A 23,732-nucleotide genomic window follows, 5' to 3' on the forward strand; every position below is an offset into this window, starting at 1 on the left:
ATGTAGAAGTAAAAAAGTACAATTTGGTTAAAAAAGTTGTAAGTTAATAAAATGTATAAAGCATAAGCATAATTGTAAAATAATCAGCATAATAAATATGAAAGCATAAACATAATACAGGTAAAATTCTGTTACAACGAATATCTTTACAACGAAATTTTCATTACAACAAAGTATTTTTATGGTCCCGACAGTTTCCCCTTATGACGCGAGTCTATAGAAATCTTGTTATTATGAAGTACATTCAGCAGATACTTTCATTACAACGAAGTGCCCAAAAGACCTTGAAATGCCTGAATGAATCCTCCACAGAGCAGTTTGTTTTGTGGCCGCAGCTCAGTTGTGCACAACGATCCCCAAACAGAAACATTGTAATTTTTTTTTCTTTCTTTATACTATTTTTTTTTTTTGCCTTTTTTGTTTCCTGCGGTTTTCAATGATAACTTTTGCTTATTGCTCGTCAACATTTGAAAAACATCCATTGGAATTTAACTCATTGTCACCCTCCTATAGAAACGGCAGACACAAAAAAACGGTAACAGTTCATATTAGAAAAAAAAACCTTAAAATTTTTGCAGTTCTCGATTGCGGCAAAAAGAAAAAAGACGTTGCCAGTGAATTTGAAATTTCGCCAACTGTTAACTTTCTTAAAACACAGAGCAAAAAAAGAAGAAAAATCTTGTGTTGCAAACGTTTGTGAACTGCTGCATTTGAAGATGTCGAAAAGCCATTTTTATGTGGTTCAGTGATGCTCGTTCAAGAAACATTCCTATTAATGCGGCACTCATATTCAAGAAAATGTGAGGTTTGCAAACTCTCTTGGGACCTCCCCCAACTAGACAGCACGCCGAAGAGCGTCCCAAAGTGCGATCTCCGCGTCTGTACGGGGCAACAGCAGGCTCACAGCTATGCTGCATCTCTCCGCCAAAGTAAACAGAAAAGATCTCGATGAGTGATGCAAGGTTAAGAGCACGTACGTAATTGCAGATAACAGGATTACTTGATCACTGACCTGCCCATGATCCTGCCTGACTGCTGTGTCTGTGTATAGCAGAGTGGCAGATCCCGCTACAATAAATAACTGTGCCATTCCTGTTCCAAGCTGAATAAAACTGGTTTTGCTAAAGTACTGAGACTAAGCCTCGTGTTTTGGGGTGCAAGACAGGGACTTATAGTGCGCCCCCGATCTTTTATGATTTGCTTCTGTGGCGCTTCACTGCACTGCTGTGAGCCTGCTATTGCCCTGCCCCAGCAACGGACAAATAATCGTCCACTGATGCTTCAATTGCGCTTCAGGACGCACTTCAGTGTGTCGTTCCCATTGGGTGGGGAGTGGGGGGATTCCAAAAGTGTTCAGAAACCTCACAATATGAAGAAGAAGAAAAGGATGATTTGCTTCTGATTGATAACTGTGCTGCCCACAACATGCTTCCACATTTAGATAATGTTTGTGTTGAATTCCACGGCAGCGCCTTAGCCATTGGATTTGGGCATCATTCGCACCCTGAAAGTGTATTATGGCAAGGAAATGCTGAGAAAAATTCTCATCAGCATAACTTGTAGGCAGGAGCAGATTAAAATTAACGCAAAAGAACCTATTGAAATGATTGCAAACGCTTGGACACAAGTTAAAGAAAGCACTATAGTAACAAATACAGAATCTCATTACAACAAAATATTTTTTAGGTCCCTGGGAGTTTGTTGTAACGGAATTTTACCTATATATATACTCTATAGCAATACAATATATTTTGCATGAAAAAAGGCATATTAATGCCATATATAAACATGCAACAGTGTATTGTATATGGAAGTTAAATTTCAAACTGTAATTATTGTTGTATATAATAATCAGAATAATCCCCAAATATCAGTTAGCTATGTAGTCCGTAGTCATCAATTATAACCTATGATTTAGGACAGCAAAGACTTCCATGGAAGAAAAAGAAAGACTTGCAGTTTTACAAATAAGGTGCATTAGTGGTCACAGAAAATTAAAACAGTCCTGACATCCAGATGACAAAAGCCTTTTGAATCATGTTGTTAAGTACAATCACACAGTAGCAACATATTAAAGCAAAAATGAAAATCTGACATTTTGATAGTTGTGCTGTATGTGCCACATGTATCTTCTATATAATGCAATAGGCACCTACTGTCATCACCATGTCTGCTTGTCTGTCTGTTTGTTTGTCCTCATGAAACAACTCAATGCCCAGAGCACTAATCTTGTTAAAAGTTGGCACACTTATTCTCACAAGAAATTTCTCCAGATGGATTAATTTTTGTTTCAATATCTTGCATAGAGTATATAGACAGAGAAGAGGAAACAGGAAAATTCTACAAAGAAATTAAATTCCCACAAAGTTTAACATAATAGCTGGATTGAGTTGAATGATTACTAAATTATATACAGGATACCTGTGCCACTGAGCTAAGCAACCCCATTAATAACCAAAAAAAAATTTTTGGCAAGTGACATGTGCTTTTTATTCTCTTCTGGCTGGGTTGATAGTTTTAATACTTTTTTGAATTTATGTTAAAATGTTGCCACTTGTTGAATGAATGACAGCTTAATCGATCTTACTTTATATGGGATAATTAACCCCATTTAACTGTCATGAATCATTATATTTCACAGTTATGAATGCCCAAAGTCCATTTTTAATGTTCTTAAAACTCCAGACTTTTGAAGAAATGTACAATTGTTATAAACTTTGTACTTTTTCTAATCTCTGACTTCTGTTTATCTCAAATGTGGGCTTAAAAAGACACCCAAATGAGACAAAACAGTAGCTGGTATTGTATTTGTGCACATTAAAAATGCAGGCATCCCGCTGAAACTGTGTTTATTGCTAGAAACTCTTTATAATTATTTTATCCTGAAAAGAGAAGAGGTTAGAAATAGTCGAGTATAACTAAAGCTCCAGAAAGGAAAAAAACATTTGTAAAATATTTGTATATTGTATAATATACTTGTAAATATTTTAAGAAACAGGCTGAGTGATAAAACAGATAAGTATTTCCCAGTGATAAGACGGACGAGCCATGAGTTACTGGATGCTCTTATTTTTCAATTAACTGCAAACAGATCACTGAATAACATGCTTGACTTCAGTGCTTACAACTTTTATATTGTGAAATGTTCTGCGAAGACACAAAATTTGATAATCTCAATTTCTGCACTGATAGATTTAGTTATTATTACTTACTAGTAACGGTGCACTGCACAATAATGTGCAGTGAAAACACTTGACTTGAGCATTCATAGTTTTCATATTCTTTTTCTGTACTTTTAGCGTTCGTTTGCTCAGTGGTTGATGTGCTAGCGGCCCGCTTCTTCTCTTCTTTCGTCAGCATCTTTTCACGTTAAAAGTGATTAAGTCAGTGTTTGTGTTGCAATTACATAGTACGTTTTCTTTAATTCAAAATCTTCAATCTGCCTCAAGAATGATTTAAGATATGAAGAGGTAGGGGAAGTGACAGCGAAGGTGGTAGGGAATGAGAACGGCGCCTGTATTCATGCGCCGCACGGCCACCCTGCTGCCAAGAGTTGATTCTACAATAAAATAAAATAAAAATAAAAAGAGGAATAATTTTGGAGTTCAATCATCACCCCGAAAATCGGATAGTAGACATCACGTAGTATATGTGTACCAAATTTCTGGTCAATAGGTCAAACGATTTGCGAACTACAGGTGATTTAAAATCCTGGACAGACAAACGAACAGCCACGGTAGCGTATTATATATAAAGATTGTGAGCTCTGCGATGAACTGGCGCCTTGTCCGGGGATTGTTTCAGCCTTGGGCCCTATGCATGCTGGGATAGGCTCCATCCTCCCACGATCTTGCTCAGAACAAAGTGGACTTAGGAAATGGTCTTGTATGGTACTTATAGTGAGAAACAGAGAATGACATACTACATACTTTTTTTTTTATTCCAGGGGCAGTAATTGTCATAATACCTAAACATAATCTACTCTATACATATAAAATCCTAAACCTAACAGTGCAATGATTTTATGTGACATTTTTATGTCACATTGTTTGTCACACTTTAAATCGGCTTATTTTAAAACCTACATATATATGTTTGGTATTCTTTACAGAATGTATTGAACTTTAATGTGATGTTGTTAGATTTTCAGATTCTTATTCCATTTTTAAATTATAAACTAAAATATCAAGAACTCACAACCCACGAGACAAGACTTTGTGCCAACAGATTTAACCAAAGTGCCGCTTGAAATGCAGATCATGTGGCAGGGCAGCAGCAGCAGCAGCAAGCCAGCAGCTGATCGAGCAAAGAGAAGGTAAAAATAAATTGTATTTGTTTCCCATTGTATCACCGTTTAAGAGGGAGTGTTGGAGGAGCGACCACGTCTCCTTGGGGTGCATTCAGCCCCCCTCTTCATAACATGAGCGTCAGAGACACAAAGTGGCTGGTGTGTAATCCCACTAGTACCTTATAAATAAAATCTATAAAAGCTGATAAAAGTTTCAAACATTTGGCTATCCAGTCAATTTCGTTCTCTTCTTTTGTCTTGCTATCAATGTCACTGAATACAGAGGAGATATCAGTTAGGCTGGTGGTCTGGCAATGCCAGTGGTTGTAATGTTACAAATATGTTTTCAAGGTATTAATATATAACATTAAATGTTGAGCTCTTTTACACAATTAAAAAAATCTGATTTTGATGCTGTATTCAAAGAAGTATCATATTATAAGATATTTTGATAACTCTTTGTTAAGAGTACAGTGCATCTCATATTAACAAACACACTGGAAACTATCAAGTGCAGAGATAAAGGATTGAAAAGAAATCTTGTGTCAATTCTAGAACATTATCCAGACATGAAACTGATTTATACTTTTTATTGTTGACTTGTTTCTTTATCTTCCCTGATTACTTAGATCTTGAAATTGTGTAATTAGTTGCTGTATATTTCCTTTGCTTCACGTTATCTAAACACTTTGCTTGGTCTTGGATTTCCTTTGTATTAAATACTTTACAATTGACTGAATGAAAGCGTAATTTGGACTACATTTTATTTTACATGTTAATGCAACTGTTTAATTATCTTTTAGCAAGTATACAATGCAATAAACAATAGTGATCTTCTGTTTATTTTATATTTTTTAATCAATGAACACACCCAATGAAACTAAAGAGCATGTACTTACCACTCATTCACCCACAACTAATGTGACCTAAATGTGAGCCCACTGCAGTTGTAGTCGTTTATGTCAGGGTGGTGTCTTCTGGGAACTGCAGCACCAGGGATGTGATTACAGGCATTATGAAACAGCTCAAAGTGTAATGGCTGTGAAAAAGTTGCAATGTTTTACTCTCTGGGCTTATTAGATACTAACAGAAAATGCAGTATAATTGTTAAGAGACAACTAAAGTTCTTTTGAATACGCTATTAAAAAAACACAAAATGGTATACTGTTTTTGTATTACATGATAGATAGATAGATAGATAGATAGATAGATAGATAGATAGATAGATAGATAGATAGATAGATAGATAGATAGATAGATAGATAGATAGATAGATAGATAGATAGATAGATAGATAGATAGATAGAACTTTATTTGCCCCAAGAGGAAATATGGCTTTTTACAGAAGCTCATCAAATAAATACATAGATAGACAACATAATTTATATACATACACACATTAACTATGATCTGAACAAACACTACATTGAAAAAAAAATACGAAAATTAAAACAAGAAAGAAAATCTTTTGATTTGACAGTCGGACTTAGGCATTATACAGACGGATTACTGTTGGTATAAAGGACCCCCAGTCGTGTTTCTTCACACACTTTTGCTGAATGATTCGGTAGCTGAAGGTCCTCAGCATTGGTGTGTCAGAGAAATGGCTAGGTTTATCTATTTCAAAAACACCCCACCTTTAATAGTAAGCACAATGATCTTGATTAGTACAATTACTACATAGTTTTAGATCATTAAAAAATTCTAACAGCCGAAGCCATCCTACTAGTTATAAAGAACCCTACAAAACACACACACACCATGAATCTATCACTGATAGGAAGGACTCATTTCTGAGCAATTTTCCAAAACCAATGAGAAAATTCTGAACTGCTAAGCACAGCTGGTCCAAATTAACAATAACATCAATGCATTACTTTTACCCAGCTTTTCTAACACATACTGTATGAAAAAATAGGTTGAATGTAGTAATGAAAACTAGAGAATTATTTAATTAGTTGTGCTTCAGGAAACCTCACTGAATAATGCTCCAGGTACACGGTTGCTCAATGCTGTACTGACATGAAAAGAGTAAAAGTACATTTAAACTTTTGAATATGAAAGTCTAACTTTTTTATCCAGCTGTCTCCAAAGAAAATCTTTTTCTTCATTTGTTAAATGTTTTGATCTTTAAGCTTTAGAATTTCTTGAAGATGCTTTTTCTTGGGCGGCACAGTGGCACAGTGGGTAGCGCTGCTGCCTTACAGTTAGGAGACCTGGGTTCACTTCCCGGGTCCTCCCTGGGTGGAGTTTGTATGTTCTCCCTGTGTCTGCGTGGGCTTCCTCCCACAGTCCAAAGACATGCAGGTTAGGTGCATTAGTGATTCTAAATTGTGCTTGGTGTGTGTGCTCCCTGCGGTGGGCTGGCGCCCTGCCCAGGGTTTGTTTCCTGCCTTGTGCCCTATGTTGGCTGGGATTGGCTCCAGCAGACCCCTGTGACCCTGTAGTTAGGATATAGCGGGTTGGATAATGGATGGATGGATGTTTTATCTCCTTTTGAAAAGAATTAGTTATTGATGCAGAAACTAGACAATCATATGAGAACTTATCAGAGGAACCAAATAATAGTGATAAAGGAAATGAATACTTTGATTACATTATTCATATCCATTTTGGTCGATTCCATCCCTCCATTACCAGGAACAAAGCAAAAACAAATATTGGATTGGGCACCAGTCACACATACACCTATACAGAACACACCTCTTTTGAGGATGGAGAGGAAAACTAATGCAACCAAATGGGGAACATAGATAAAATGTATTATTAGTATTATTATTATTATTGTTATATGAAAGTTTTCAAATGAACAATGCCCAGGCTGAGATTTAAATTAAACATTCTAGATCTGTGAGGTAGAAACACTATTCACTGTGTGTTGTTAAAAATGTTGCAACATGAAAAAATACAAAAATGTCTCACATGGTATGTTGCTTTCAGGAGCACAGGTGGGAGACCTCCTTGGAAGGGTGGATAGGCTCTTGGCCAGAGTGGGGGGGGATCCAGTTGTCATTGTCCATGTTGGAACAAATGACATACATAAGGGTAGTCTGTTAGTTCTGTGATCAAAATTCAAAGAGTTAGGTGCCAGACTGAGGAGCAGAAATGACAATGTGGTCTTCTCTGAAGAACTGCCTGTGCCACGTGCCAGTCCAGATAAGACTGAGGAGATTAGATCACTTAATGGATGGCTCAAATCTTGGTGCAGGGTAGAAAGAAGGGTTTAGGTTTATGGGGCATTGGGACTCCTTTTGTAACTGATGGGACCTGTTCTGCCGCAATGGGTTACATCTGAACTGGACAGGCACCAATGTATTGGGGAGGCGTATGTGTAGGCTAGCCAAGGATTGATTAAACTAGGGAATTTGGCAGGGAGTTTAGGACTGGCCAGGTTTATAGTCATGGGGGACTTTAATTATCAGAATATTAACTGGGAAAACCTTACAAATGACATAGCATAAGATCAGGAGTTTTTAGAAGGAATTGGTGGCTGTTTTTTAACACAGTATGTTAACACTAGAATTACCAGAGCCTACGAAAAAACTCGTAAATCCGTCCCACCTTAAATCACGTCTTAAATCCGTTTGCACCTCTCCGCCAGAGTCCTTTGTCATCTAAATGTGCTGATAAACATAAGCTACTAGCAGCCAGCTATTCCACCCCCCCACCGACTTAGAATGAATTTCTCCTAGCTCATGCGTTTCCTTGATTTGATTATCTGGGATTGAAGTGGAGTTTTAGAGTGGAAATAATATAGCGTTATTTGGAATACACGCATTTCATGTGTGTTCCGTTTCTATAGTAGTCTGTGCAAACACATTTTTAAAACAGAAACGTTTTTCATATTCTAATAGTAAATGACAAAATGTAGGCATAAACTATATAACGTATGAAGCCTGAAGTCCATATATCAAAGAAACACTTTCACAAAAGGTACAAATAAGAGAACACGTGCGCTTTTATTCAAAAATATAACTGCACAAAAAAAAAAGCCACGTTAGCATGCCACATTGACATTCTTACTACAACCGCCGCGGTGGCGTAATGGTATCAGCTCCTGACTGGGGATCAGAGGGTGGCGAGTTCGATCTCGCACGGCTCCACTTCGAGAAATGAACTGCTCTTATTCTTACAATTTTAGAATAACAACATAAATTTGATTTCAGTCTGTAACAGCCGGTGTAACTTATGATACTGTTAAAGGTTAGCTTTTTTTTTTTTTTTTTTTTTTTAATTCACTTTTCATTCTCGCAGTCGCATTCAGAATCAATCCATACAACCCCATCTGACACAGCTGTTTTCACATAAATAAAAGTGCACTTTTATTCAAGACTATAACTGAAGAATAAAGAAAGCAAGTTACAGTTGTTGGTTGATACGGCAGCTTGCGTGGTGCAATGCTAAGAACTGCTGATTTCAAGTGACGGTGAGATACGAAGAAGGCAGCTTCGCCAGCATTTGTGTGTCAGAACCCTTTTGGGGTGGGGGGGGTCGGGGGGGTTAGCGGTAGTATGCATTGTGGTACACTGCAGACCTATAGCGCGTCTTTATGTCAGATGGGGTTGTATGGATTGATTCTGAATGTGACTGCGAGAATGAAAAGTGAATTAAAAAAAAAAAAAAAAAATGTGTACCTTTTGTGAAAGTGTTTCTTTGATATATGGACTTCAGGCTTCATATGTTATATAGTTTATGCCTACATTTTGTCATTTACTATTAGAATATGAAAAACGTTTCTGTTTTAAAAATGTGTTTGCACAGACTACTATAGAAACGGAACACACATGAAATGCGTGTATTCCAAATAACGCTATATTATTTCCACTCTAAAACCCCACTTCAATCCCAGATAATCAAATCAAGGCAAGGCATGAGCTAGGAGAAATTCGTTCTAAGTCGGCGGGGGGATGGAATAGCTGGCTGCTAGTAACTTATGTTTATCAGCACATTTAGATGACAAAGGACTCTGGCGGAGAGGTGCAAACGGATTTAAGACACGATTTAAGGTGGGACGGATTTACGAGTTTTTTCGTAGGCTCTGGTAATTCTAGTGTTAAAGCACCGATGCGGGGTAAAGCTTATCTGCATTTAGTATTTTGTAATAATCAGGATAGAATTGAGGGTGTAGAGGTGATTGAACCACTAGGGTCAAGTGACCATAATATTATACAGCTCTCAGTGTTTTGAAAGAGTGTGGATGCAAAGACTAAAATTGTTAAGTTTAACTTTCAGTCAGTCAGGTTGGGGAACATGCAATGGTACAGCCCATTGCCGCACCCACCATACAAAGAAACAGCTCGGGATCCTGGTTGGCGACTCCTCAGGCAGACACACAGTCCAGTCCCACCCTCCGGAAATGGCCATCTATCTGCCGCAGCAAGGTATTATGTGGGGTGTCCCCTTGACCTGGCCCAGCCACTTGGGCTCTCAACAATGAGGATCTTGCAAGCTGGATCACCCTCGGGGAATCACGATACATGGCTGTAGTGCCACAACGCTTCCTCACAATGCAGGTAATGTGCCTCATTTGGGACTCCGTGAACAACCGCTCAGTTGACACAAAGTCAAACCAGCGGTACCCAAGGATTATCTGAAGAGTCCAGTCTTCATGTCAGGTCACTGGATAGCATTCATGTCTTGCAACCATATAGCAAGACAGGAAGCACCAGGGTTCTAAAGACTTGAACCTTTGTCCTTTTGCAAAGATATCAGGAGCACCACACACCCCTTTCCACTGATCTCATGACCCCCGAATCTGTCTACTGACTTCATAGGAAGAGTCACCAGAATCATGAATGTCGCTGCCGAGGTAATGTATATATGCTGAACAGGACCGGAGAAAGTACAGTCCCCTGTGGCGCTCCTGTGTTGCTGACCACAATGTCAGACGTGCAGTTCCCGAGACGCACATACTGAGGTCTGTCTTTAAAATAGTCTACGATCCATGCTACCCGGTATGAATCTACTCCCATCTCTGTCAGCTTGACCCTAAGGAGCAGAGGCTGGATGGTGTTGAAGGCACTAGAGAAGTCCAGAAACATAATTCTTACAGCACCACTTCATCTGTCCAAGTGGGAGAGGGATCGGTGTAGCATTTAGATGATGGCACCCTCCGCTCCCACCTTCTCCTGGTATGCAAACTGCAGAGGGTTGAGGGCGTGGTGGACCTGTTGCCTCAGTGCTCAATGCTTTAGCATTGTTAGAAGACATCACAAATGGAGAAATTAGAAGAGAGCACATATTTAGAGATGATGACTAGCTTCCAAGTTGATTTGATTTTCAAGAGCTTTCCTCATGGTGCTGTGTGATAAAATGGCGCCAGCTTTACAAAGGCAGACTTTAATAGAATTGTGCTCCACCTGCTTCTCTGCAAGTTCTGTCCACTCTCGGGTTTTTAGCCACAGGAGCTTTTCAACGTGAACTGGCTTATTGATCGGGTATTTCTCAGTCATCACTGAGTCACGCCATGCCAGCTGTATAGGATGGTATTATCTGCTTGTCATCCAGGTAGATAAGATTTCCTTACACTGTGGTTGAACTGGAAAACATAAAAGTGCAATTCGCAGCAACGTCTGGTGTTCCAAATGTAATTGGAGCTGTCAACTGCACATACATTGCTATTGCAAGTTACAACAAGTTACATCAGCCAGGAATGAATCACCAAAAGAATGAGCTGACATTACATTATATATAGCTGGAGAAACAATACAAATGTCAGCTCTGCACAGTCATAGGTGTTTTTTCCAACTACTACGGCAAAAGGCAAGCAGTCCTTGTAAAGATAGCGAGTCACCAGAAAAGAGCCTGTAAAGAGCAGAGAATCGATCTATCGTGGCACTTGGCACCAACGCTACTCTATAAAGGCGCCTTCATACAATGAATTTGGGTATATAAATAGAAAGCATTTCCACTCTATTAATGTGCTGCTCTACAGTGCACAGAAAGTGTGTTGCATTGTGCATCGGACAGCGTAACAACTTAGTTTGAATGTAATTAGCAAAATTTAAAAACAGGTAATCAGATGCAGCATTTATTTTTTAACCAATTCATTTACTTTGTGGTTATTATCACATAGTACAACCCTTATGTTCTAAGTTAATTGGCCCCATCTCTTACAGCTTCCACTATTGTATTTTATGACTCCAGAAAAACGTCTGTTAGCACACAGCCAGAAGGTCTCCTGGCAGTTTCCGAGGCAGAGGTGTGTGTGCAGAAGCACCATCAATGTGTGGATTAGCATGGATATCCTCAGCACAGGGGTCAGCTATTGTCTGAAACAGACAAACTGCAACTTTCTTTTCACATCAACTTTGATATCTGACCACTTCTTTTTTATTTCAGGCATTGCACAACTTTCTGAACTTGAACTTTGGAGTATCACCACCACTCTGTATCACTATTTTTATACCACTGCTTAAGCCAACAAATAGTACGTTTTTCCTTGCCTTCACTTTTCATTCACTAAAAATTCTTTTTTTCACGTGCTTTTGCAATTATCTTTTCACAGACGCTGAACTTAAGGGTCTATTTATATTGATTTGCATATTCAAAGGGGCATATTTCTGGGAGGAGATGGGGTGGGGCAACATTTGTATGCACATGCGTTACATCTCACGCTGACCGGGATTTTTGGAGCTGAAGTGTGCGTAAGTTGGTTTACGCACGGTTTCACGCATCTCAATTTTTTTGTGCATAAGCACATTTTCACTTTTGTCTGTATACTGTGATTTAGTGTGAGTTCTACGCACGGCATTATAGATGAGGCCCCTGAATCTTGGTTTTTATCCAGGACACTTGCAAGCCCAGACTACTCAGACTCCTTGCTCAGTGTCTTAAGAGCCTCCATTGACTCGATGAAGATCACAGCATCGTCAGCAAAGTTAAGATCAGTGAATCTTTCTTCACTAACAGATGCCCCACAGAAACTGGACCCCACGACCATGCCCAACACCCAGTCCATGCAAGCATTGAACAGAGAAGGAACAAGAACACACCCCTGACAAACCCCAAGAGGAGATACGACAAAATCTAAGAAGGACAAACTGGGATAAGCTTTTAAGTGTGGAGACAGTCGAGGAGCAGTGGAACAGGTTTAAAAAAGTTTTACATGTAACGTAGGACAGGTACATATCTAAATTTGGAATTAATTGGAAATTGTAACAAACTCCATAGTACGTTAATAAAGAGTTAAAAAAGGAGCTGCAAATGAAAAAACAGCTGTATAAGGCATATAAAAACCAGTTAGAGAGGAATATAGCAGATGAGGTGAAAGAAGACCCTAAGAGATTCTTTCAGTATTTTAGTAGTAAAAGAACAGTCAAGGAGGAGGTGAAGTGGATCAGAAATAGTAAAGGGGAGTTAAAAGATACAGGCAGTGACATAGCAGATGCTCTAAACTTGCATTTTTCTGAGGTCTTCGCCAGTGAGGAAGTTGATAACCTCCTAGCGTTAAACGGGACTACTAAAGTGGTACTGTGGGATTTAGAAATTGTAGAGAGTGAAGTGCTGCTCAGATTAAATAAGCTGAAATCAAACAAATCACCAGGACCAGATAGTATTTACTCTTGAGTTCTTAAGGAGGTTAGTGAGTACAGATACCAACCCTTGACATCTACTTTTAGGGAGTCACTGCACACTAGGGAAATTCCAAAGGACTGTAAAATAGAAAATATTATCCATTATATAAAAAGTGTGACCAGGCAGATCTCAGCAACTATATTTCAGTAAGCTTAACATGCATCACAGGAAATTAATGGAAGGAATTATTAAGGTTAAGATTGAGGAGCACACAGCAATTACAGGAGTTTTTCTACTACAGTCAGCAAAACAGTCAGCATGGGTTCAGAAGAGGGAGGTTGCGTTTTACTAACATGCTGGAATTCTATGAGGAGGCAACAAAAGGATACGATCAAGGTGGAGCGCATGAGATTATTTATCTTGAATTTCAGAAAGCATTTTATAAGGTGCCACATGAGAGGCTGGGCATCAAACTAAAAGAAGTGGGAGTTCAGGGTGATGTTTGTAGATTGGTGCAGAATTGGCTCAGACACAGGAAGCAGAGGATGATGGTGCGAGGAACCTCATCAGAACTGGTCGATGTTAAGAGTGGTGGCCAGTAGGGGTCAGTGCTGGGACTACAGCTATTTTTAATATATATAAATGATTTAGATAAAAATATAAGTAACAAGCTGATTAAGTTTGCAGATGATACCAAAATAGGTGGATTGGCAGATAATTTGGAATCCGTTATATCATCACAAAAGGACTTTGACAGTATATAGGCTTGGGCAGATTTATGGCAGATGAAAATTGATGATAGTAAATGTAAGCTATTATACATAGGAAGTAAAAATATTAGGTTTGCATACACAGTGGGAAGATTAGAAAATCGAGAGCACACCTTATGATAAGGATTTAAGAGTCTTAATGGACTTGACACTATCAACTGCCAGACAGTGTTCAGAAGCCATTAAGAAGGCTAACAGGTTATATAGCACCCTGATGTGAAGAGTACAAGTCACAGGAGGTTCTGCTCAAGCTTTATAACACACTGGTGAGGCCTCATCTGGGGTCCTGTGTGCAGTTTTGGTCTACAGGCTACAGAAAGGACACAGCAGCACTAGAAACAGTCCAGAGAAGAGCAACGAGGCTGATTCCAGGGCTACAGGGAATGAGTTATGAAGAAAGATTAATAGAGCTGAGCCTTTTCAGTTTAAGCAAAAGAAGATTAAGAGGAGACATGATTGAAGTGTTTCAAATGATGAAGGGAATTAGCACAGTGGATCGAGACTGTAACTTTAAAATGAGTGCATCAAAACACGGGGACACAGTTGGAAACTTGTTAAGGGGAAATGTCTCACAAACATTAGGAAGTTTTTCTTTACACAGAGAACCACAGACAAATGGAATAAGTGACCAAGTAGCGTGGTAGACAGTAAGATGCGAATTGATGCTATTTTAGAAGAATTAAGTGGATAGGACTGGTGAGCTTTGTTGGGCTGAATGGCTCATTTAGATTGTTCTAATGTAAATGGAACTCCAGATTATGGATTTGAGTTTAAAAACTTCCTAGCAACTGCACCGAAGAGTCAAGCAGGTCCATTTTATGCCTCCGAGGCACTCGGATTCTGCTAAGTCGGACTTGTAGAGCTTTTCTTCCCACTACTGACACCAATGTAGTGTGAAGAAAAGGTTACAACTCGCTACAAAACCCCACTCCAGTCTTTGAAGTTGGGAGTAGTGGAGTTGGACTCTTAATCTTATCAGGCATGTCATGGACATCTAAACCTCACTCGACGTGATAAGTGGTGTGGTGGCTCAGTATTTGTAAATGCTCAGTTTAAAGACAGTAAACTCGAAAGACAACAAAGGGATTTTAAAGTAATAAAAACACCATAAAGGCACTACTAACTGTCAAAGAAATAATTATGTACAGAATATAAGAAAGAAAAAATATTTGCGAATTTGTGTCAGTGCTTTTGAGCAAACTGGGTAGGTAATCAAAAAGCAGGGAGTCATACCACATGGACTTCAGAAGAGGTCATCCACCTGAAGCTAAGCACATTCAGGCCTGGCCAATATTTGGATGGGAGACCATCTAAGAAAAAGGTTGGGTTGCTGCTGGAAGAAGTGTTGGTGAGGTCAACAGGGGGCTGTGAATCCCGATGGCACTGTGCTGTTAAAATTGTGCCATGTCTTAGATGAGACGTAAAACCTGATGTCCTGACTCTCTGTGGTCATGAAAGATACATGCATATCCTTCTTAAAGAGCAGGGTGTATCCCAAAGTCCAGGCTAAACTGCCCTCTATGGCCTAGTCATTCTGGACCCCTAATCATCCCCTATCTCTAATTGGCTATCTTTCTCACCACTTCACCACCTAACAGCTCATGTATGGCAAAGCTTGTTTGGCTTGTTGCGGTCTTCAAATTGGAATGAAAAATATATCGCCTCACTTCTAGACCTATCCTTATTTTCTTACTTTTTTATTTGTTTTGTTTTATTTATTTTTAACTCTCTGTATCTTGGCATATAAAGAACTTATTAGCCAAAAATGTATTTTACTTGTTTAAGAAGGATATCAGGGTTAAGCCTTCAAAACTCCTGCATGTGTAATGTACTTGAAGTGTTCATGTACAGTATGCTAATGTGTTAAGTAGTGATGAACCAAACAGCTATGTATTATTTTTCTTACATTTCACAAAATCGCCCCTAGAATTGTTTTGGCTTGAAAATTTGCATTTGTGAAACATAAAACTCACTAGCATTAGTTTTTTGGTGGTTTATAAATGTTTCTTGGGTTAAAAATGAAAGAATGTTGCTCCCTAAGGGCTGTTCCATGGTAAAAAGGGTTATTTGTGCTTCAGCTCCTTCCATGTGGCACTACATGCTCTCATCTGCCTCGTGCACTGCCTGCATGCACATTTAAGCTATCGTTATTATCTTGTACCAGTAACGGCGCACTGCACGATAACGTGCACTGAATTCACTTGACTTATAGTTTTCATCCTCTTTCTCTGTACATTTAGCATCCGTTTGCTCAGAGGCTGATGTTCTTGCTGCTTCCTGAGCAGCTCTTCTTTTCTTCACCCTAGTGGCCCACTTCTTCTCTTCTTTCGTTGGAATCTTTTTGCATTAAAACTGATTAAGTCAGTGTTTGTGTTCCAATTACTTAGTACGTTTTCCTAAATTTTTCACTTAAGCTGGCACTTAAGCCTTCAATCTACCTCAAGAATGATTTAAGATATGAAGAGGTAGGGGAAGTGACTGCGAAGGTGGTAGGGATGAGAACGGCGCCCATATGCATGAGCCACATGGCCACCCTGCTGGCTGCTGCCGAGAGTTGATTCTAAAATAAAATAAAATAAAAATAAAAAGAGGAATAACCTTGGAGGTCAATCATCACCCCGAAAGTGGATAGTAGAGGTCACGTAGTATATGTGTACCAAATTTCAGGTCAATAGGTCAAACGGTTTGTGAGCTACAGGTGATTTAAAATGCTGGACAGACAAACAAACAGCCACGGTGGTGTATTATATAAGAAGATTGCTCATTCAAGGTCAGAGGTAAGAAAGTTATCACTCATATTTCCCAGCTCCATAAGCCTGATCCAAGCCAGGATCCTTCAAAACACTACCTTGTTGGTCACATATCCCTGCCAATAGATTTTAGGAGTATACAATTGCCTCCAAAGTGCTTTCAAGAATTTGACCGGTAGACATGAAATCTCAACTTACATATACCATAAAAATTTCTCAAACTTTTTAAACTGAATTTATTGTGTTGGGAAGATAGAGTCTTTCCTGACATTATAGGTGCATATGGCACGGCCTACTCAGACATACACACACACACACTGGGCCAACTTAGATTTTCTAATTAATACAGGGAAAATTTCTTGATCCCAAATTCCTCTTGATCCCCAGATCATTTTGTCGACAAAATAGAAAGGCTCTCAGGACTCCAGCAAGTAAATAAGAAATTTATTTAACAAAGATGCCTCTGGAGCACACCGAGCAAGACGAGTTTTCTTGCCTGTAACCACAGATGTGCAAACATTCTTTGTTTGGACAAGGCTTTTATTCATATGAATCTACAAGAGCATCTTTAGCATATAGTTGATGGTTTGCAAATTATAGGAAAGTACATTTAAATAAAAAGATAAAAGACGATGAACCTAACATGAATAAGGAATATACTGTATTCCCGCTGCTGAGGCTCAAGGTCAGAGGTTGCTTCCTACAGAAGTGTCTGCCTACTTTAAGCAGTATAAAGGGCCTTTTCTTATATTGGTAATCTTTTTGCATCCTTTCAACGACAGGATGAACACATCTGCCTCTCTTACAACAATGCTTGCTTACTTAACACAGTTAGAAAAACCCCAAAATGCTAAACAGTTATTAAAAACTTTTCTCCAACCCCTGACAAGCATGTTTTTGGAGATATTGGAGAAAACCCATGAGACACAAAGTACAACATGCAACAGAAAATATGAGAAATTATTATTATTGCATTATTGAAAAGCACTTTTGAATGAAATGGAAAAAAATCAATAGAAACAAAAAAGAGAACAACACCCTTATTGAAATTAGCTCTCTTTATCATCCTTTACAACTCTTAGTTTCTTTAATGTTTTCATAAAGCTTTTTCTGATTTCCTTAGTCCTCAGACAATAAATTATTGGATTAACTAAAGCTGGAAAGACATTCTGTATGATTAGAATCATTATACGGGTGTCCAAAGAGGTACCAGGAATTCTGAGTGCCACAAATTCACTGAAAGCTGCTAAGAAAAAGACAGAAATGACCAGCATGTGTGTGCCACAAGTGTAGAAGGCCTTCATCCGTCCCTCAGTGCTGGCGATCTTCACAACAGACAATATTATCTGCATGTATGAAAAAAGGATAAATGCCAAAGGAATAAACAGCACACTCAAACCAATGCTTAAAGCAATATAGTTAGTGATTTGAATGTCCCCACAGGCCAAAAACAGTAAAGATCCAAAGTCACAAAAGCAGTGAATTATTTTATTAGACCCACAGAATGAGAGTCTGAGAAGAACAGCAACAGTAACAATGGCACAAAGAAAGCCCACCAACCAACAGCACACCACCAGTTTTGTGATGAGACTGTTGTACATTAAATTAGGATAGTGAAGCGGATTGCAGATGGCTATATAGCGATCGTAGGCCATTAGAGCAAGGAGAAAGCATTCAGTTGAGAACAAACCCAACCAGAATGTCACCTGAGTAAAACAAGCAGCAAACGGCACAACTCTGTACCCAAATGTGAACAAGACTAGCATACTGGGCACAGTGTTAGTAGTGATGGCGATGTCGAGAACAGCCAGACCACAGACTAATATGTACATCGGGGTTTGGAGTGTTCTGTCAGAAATAAAAATGATGATTAAGATAATGTTTCCAACAAGAATGAAAAGATAGACAGTGAGGAAGGCTCCAAACAAATATCTTCTGCTTTCTTGGTCTCTGAACCCCAGGAACCCAGTAATGAGGAACTCTTTGACCGAAGAATTGGTTTGGTTCAATCCAGACATTATTCATTTATACCTGAGGAGAGAAGATAGAAAGGAAAAAACTTGAATTAAGGAATTGGAGTGCACTTCTTTGATAAGAAAAATTATTGCTTTTCGCTTCTGTTCTTGAAAGTAATATGATGCATATATTTCAGTTTCCATTTAGTGATAGTTTAACGTGAATTACAGCTATCTGAAAACAGATCTTTTTCAAGAAATGTTAAATGAAATTTTAAAATTTCTCAAATAGATTTCAAGATATTAATCTACTTAATTAAAAGTATGTGATGTAGAAACTACTCAAGGAATAGAAACAAGTTAGACAATGTACGCATAGCATAATAGTCAGGCCGTCGCATCGTATAACATTTGTCAACTAAGTTAAATGATATGAAAGTTGGAGAATTTCACATTTTTTATGTACTTTATCTAAAACTCAGTTATTGTGTTTTTCTTTATTAGATAGTTTTGTAGCAACGAGTCATATTAAAAAGTAATAGCGATAATAGATTTAAATTATATATATATTTGCAGAAAACACATGCCCTTTAAGACCACTTTACAGTAGTTTAAAACAGAGCACAAATAAGGTTGTGATGACTCAATCGATTTCATACACAGCAGAGTCCATTTCAAGTGATGTGAAAATGGCACAGATTGATTTTTGCCAGTGGTGGAGGGTCTGTGAGTTATACATTTAATTTTCTTAAACATTATAAAGTATACCCAATATTGAGAGTTGTGTCCACATATACAGAGAAACATCAGCACTGTTTCCAGTGGGTGTGGGTCTCCACCAGGGCTGTGCTTTGTCTCCAATCCTTTTTGTGATTTTCATGGAGAGTGATACCAAGGCACAGTAGGGGAGAGGAGGGGTACAGTTTGGTGACCTTAGAATCGGGTCACTGCTTTTTGCAGATGACGTGGTCCTGTTGGCATCATCAGCCTGCGAACTCCAGCGTGCATTGGGATGATTTGTGACCAAGTGTGAAGCAGCAGGTATAAGGATCAGCACTTCCAAATCTGAGGTCATGCTCCTTGTAATAATAGTTTATGTTGATCTGTGAACTTGAAAGCTAATAGTAATCCATCCATCCATTTTCCAACCCGCTGAATCCGAACACAGGGTCACGGGGGTCTGCTGGAGCCAATCCCAGCCAACACAGGGCACAAGGCGGGAACCAATCCCGGGCAGGGTGCCAACCCACCACAGACAATACAGTCCTCAATAGGAAAAAGGTGGACTGTCCTCTCCGAGTGGAAGGTGAGTCACTGCCTTAAAGTGGGGGAGTTTAAATACCTCAAGGATTGTTCACGAATAAGGGGAAAAGGGATGGTGAGATCAACAGACAGATCTGGGTGGCGAACACAGTTATGTGATTTCTATACTGATCCATAGTGGGGAAAAACGAGTTGAATCAGATGGTGAAGCTCTCGATTTACCAGTCGATCTATATCCCTACCTTCACGCATTGTCAAGGACTTCGAGTAATGAATGAAAGAATAAGAGTGACGGTACAAGTGGCCAAAAAGAGCTTTCTCTGCAGAGTGGGTTGGCTCTTCCTTGGGTGAGATGTGCCAACATCTAAGAGAGTAGAGCCGCTGACCCACTGCATTGAGAGGAGCTGATGTGGTTCAGGCATCTGATACAATGCTCCTTGGAATGCTCCCTACAGAGGTTTTATGGGCACAACCAGCTTGGGGGAGACACCGGAGAAAACCCAGGGCTCACTGGGAGGATTATATCTCCCATATTGCCTGGAAACGCCTTGGGATTCCACAGTAGGAGTTGGCAAGATTGGCTGGCGAAAAGACGTTTGGGCCTTATTGCTAAGACTGTTGCACCCATAACCCAGCAGTGGAAAATGGAGGAATGAATGAATGAGTGAGTGAATGAATGAATGAATGGATGAGTATTCAACAGAGTAGTATCCAATACTTACCAGCTGAAAAATATTTATTACTATAAAATTACAAATACTAGCATAAAATCAGTATCAATATTACTCTATGAAAGGAGAAAGTGAAATAAATTCCCCTTATAGCTATGTTAATTAAAACAGAGTAATGATACACGATGGGCAAGAAGATCAGGGGCTTGCCACGATTGTTTGTGTACATCTGGGGACTGAAAGATCAGGTGTCAGGCACCAGAGATTGGGGACTTAAGCCTTTGAAGCCTCTCACCTCATGACGCCACTGTGCACTTTTAAACCCATCCTGTGTTTATATCAGTTAAGACAACCGCACCTTTCTCATGTCGTTCCCGCATCAAATGCACAGAAAGCAAGTAACTGGAATGATTAATAAATATCAGTTACCAATATAGTCCAATATAGTCCCCAGATTTTCATTATAAACTATCATTTAAGACAGTAAAGGCTTCAATGAAGAGAAGATGAAAACTTACAGTTTTACAAATAAGGTGCAGTAGAAGACAAAATGAAAACGGTGCTAACACTCAAATAGTAAAAGGCTTGACATTAGGCAAGTAGAATCTATACAGTATCACAGAGGCAGAGGTTAGGAGCAGGCACTGATACAGCGCATTGCTGCACTCACCTCACGACAAACCAACTCTGGATCCCAGATTAGTACCCGAGTGCAGCCACGTGGTGGGTGACACCTCAGCACCACACTAGTGCAGATGGAGTGGAACAGTGTGAGGTTTTTTATGGTGGCTCGAGTGCCAATTCTGCCACCAACCCAAGTATTAGCAGTACAGACTTTATGAACTTCTTCAATGAGAAAATTAAAAATATAAGATCCCAGATCTCTGCATCACAGTACAAACCAAATACTAGCTTAGCAGACCCTGTCTCACATTGCACTCAGCACTTTAGTAATTTTAATCCTGTAACTGAGCAGGAAGTCTTAAGTTTAATTTCTAAAATGAAGCCCACTAGATCCAGTGCCAACAAAACTAGTAATAAGTACAATGAATGTTCTTGCAGTGCCTATCCTAAACATTATCAATAGTTCATTATTGCATGGCACAGTACCTGATACACTAAAAGTGTCAGTCATTAAACCATTACTTAAAAAGTCAGACCTTGACCCACATATACTAAATAATTATAGGCCTATTTCAAATTTACCGTTTCTCTCTAAAATACTAGAAAAAGTAGTCGCCAGTCAGCTTCAGACACACCTTACGCATTACAATTTATTTGAGAAATTCCAGTCTGGTTTTCGCACTGGTCATAGTACAGAAACGGCACTAACATGGGTTGTAAACGACATTCTGATATCCTCTGATGAAGGAAACTCCACTGTAATTATGTTATTGGACTTAAGTGCAGCGTTTGACACCATCGACCATTCTATTTTACTGCACAGGCTAGAAAATGATGTCGGGCTTACAGGCACTGTTCTCACTTGGTTTAGTTCTTACTTATCAAATCGATTCCAATATGTACAGAAATGTGCTGACAGTACTCCATCATTATACACAGAAGTTCAATATGGTGTCCCGCAGGGCTCAGTACTGGGACCTTTACTGTTTTCACTTTACATGCTTCCACTGGGATCTCTCATTAGGAAACATAATGTTAATTTTCACTCGTATGCAGATGACACCCAGTTATACCTTTAATTTAAATCAAATGAAGTTTCTCCAATGTTGTCTTTAATTAGTTCCATCCATCCATCCATTTTCCAACCTGCTGAATCTGAACACAGGGTCACGGGGGTCTGCTGGAGCCAATCCCAGCCAACACAGGGCACAAGGCAGGAACCAGTCCTGGGCAGGGTGCCAACCCACCGCAGGACACACACACAAACACACCCACACACCAAGCACACACTAGGGCCAATTTAGAATCGCCAATCCACCTAACCTGCATGTGTTTGGACTGTGGGAGGAAACCGGAGCACCCGGAGGAAACCCACGCAGACACGGGGAGAACATGCAAACTCCACGCAGGGAGGACCCGGGAATCGAACCCAGATCCCCAGGTGTCCCAACTGCGAGGCAGCAGCGCTACCCACTGCGCCACCGTGCCGCCCCGTCTTTAATTAGTTGTGTTAGCAAATTAAAGGAGTGGATGAATGAGAACTACTTGTCTTTAAATACAGATAAAACAGAGATGTTAATTGTTGGAGGGAATGATGCTGATCACAACAATATTTTGTCATCATTTAACTCAGTTGGAATCCCAGTCAATTTTACTGAATCAGCCCGCAATCTAGGAGTTATCTTTGACTCTAGCATGTCATTTAAAGCGCATATTACAAAGTTGTCCAAAACATGTTTCTTCCATCTTAAAAATGTTAGGAAATTAAGGTGCTTTTTAAATAAACAGGATTCTGAGAAACTAATTCATGCATTTATCTCTAGTAGGATTGACTACTGCAATGCGGTGTTCACTGGATGTTCAAACTGTTCTTTATACAGCCTCCAGTTAATCCAAAATGCGGCTGCAAGAATTATTACAAGAATAAGAAAATACGAACACATAACTCCAGTTCTTAAATCCTTACACTGGCTCCCGGTTAAGTTTAGGGCAGATTTCAAAATCCTCCTTTTAACATATAAAGCATTAAATGGCCAAGGTCCGGCTTACTTGTCTGAACTTATCATGACTTACAAACCTGAGCGCACATTAAGATCTCAAGATGCCGGTCTGCTTATAATTCCAAGGATTAATAAAATAACAATGGGAGGTCGAGCTTTTAGTTACAGGGTCCCTAAACTGTGGAATGGTCTGCCTGCTACTATAAGAGATGCCCCTTCGGTCTCAGCTTTTAAATCCCGGCTGAAGACTCACTACTTCAGTTTAGCATATCCTGACTAGAGCTGCTGATTAACTGTACAGACTGCATCTCTGTTGTTAGTCATTAGCACTAAAACATAAGTAACATGACAGTTTTAATTGTATAGTAACCCTCACTTATTCTGTTTTTTCTTCTCGGTACTCAAATGTGGCACTTGGTGCCACGGCCCACCTGCCAAGTTGTTTTGCCTGCCTAAGGAAAAGTCATCCCAGATGGAGGATCGCAGGAATCGTGGGAAAGAGGGGTCCTTTCATCGGATTGGCTGGCCTAGCACTGTTTCAGCTGTGGAATGGCCAAATGGGGGAGGCAGCTTGAAGGATGAGGTCTCCAGGAATCTAAACAAATCAAAATCTTATTATGGGATATATCATCTACTGTTAAATTCTGCTCTGTACTTCTAAAATTTATATTTTTTATTTCTTACTATATTGAGGAATTGTTCTGTTCTGTGTACTGCATTGTATTGTATTGACCCCCTTCTTTTGACACCCACTGCACGCTCAACCTACCTGGAAAGGGGTCTCTTTTTGAACTGCCTTTCCCAAGGTTTCTTCCATTTTTCCCTACAAGGTTTTTTTGGGAGTTTTTCCTTGTCTTCTTAGAGAGTCAAGGCTGGGGGGCTGTCAAGAGGCAG

This window comes from Erpetoichthys calabaricus, chromosome 4, assembly GCF_900747795.2.
Source record: "Erpetoichthys calabaricus chromosome 4, fErpCal1.3, whole genome shotgun sequence".
Taxonomy (NCBI): domain Eukaryota; kingdom Metazoa; phylum Chordata; class Cladistia; order Polypteriformes; family Polypteridae; genus Erpetoichthys; species Erpetoichthys calabaricus.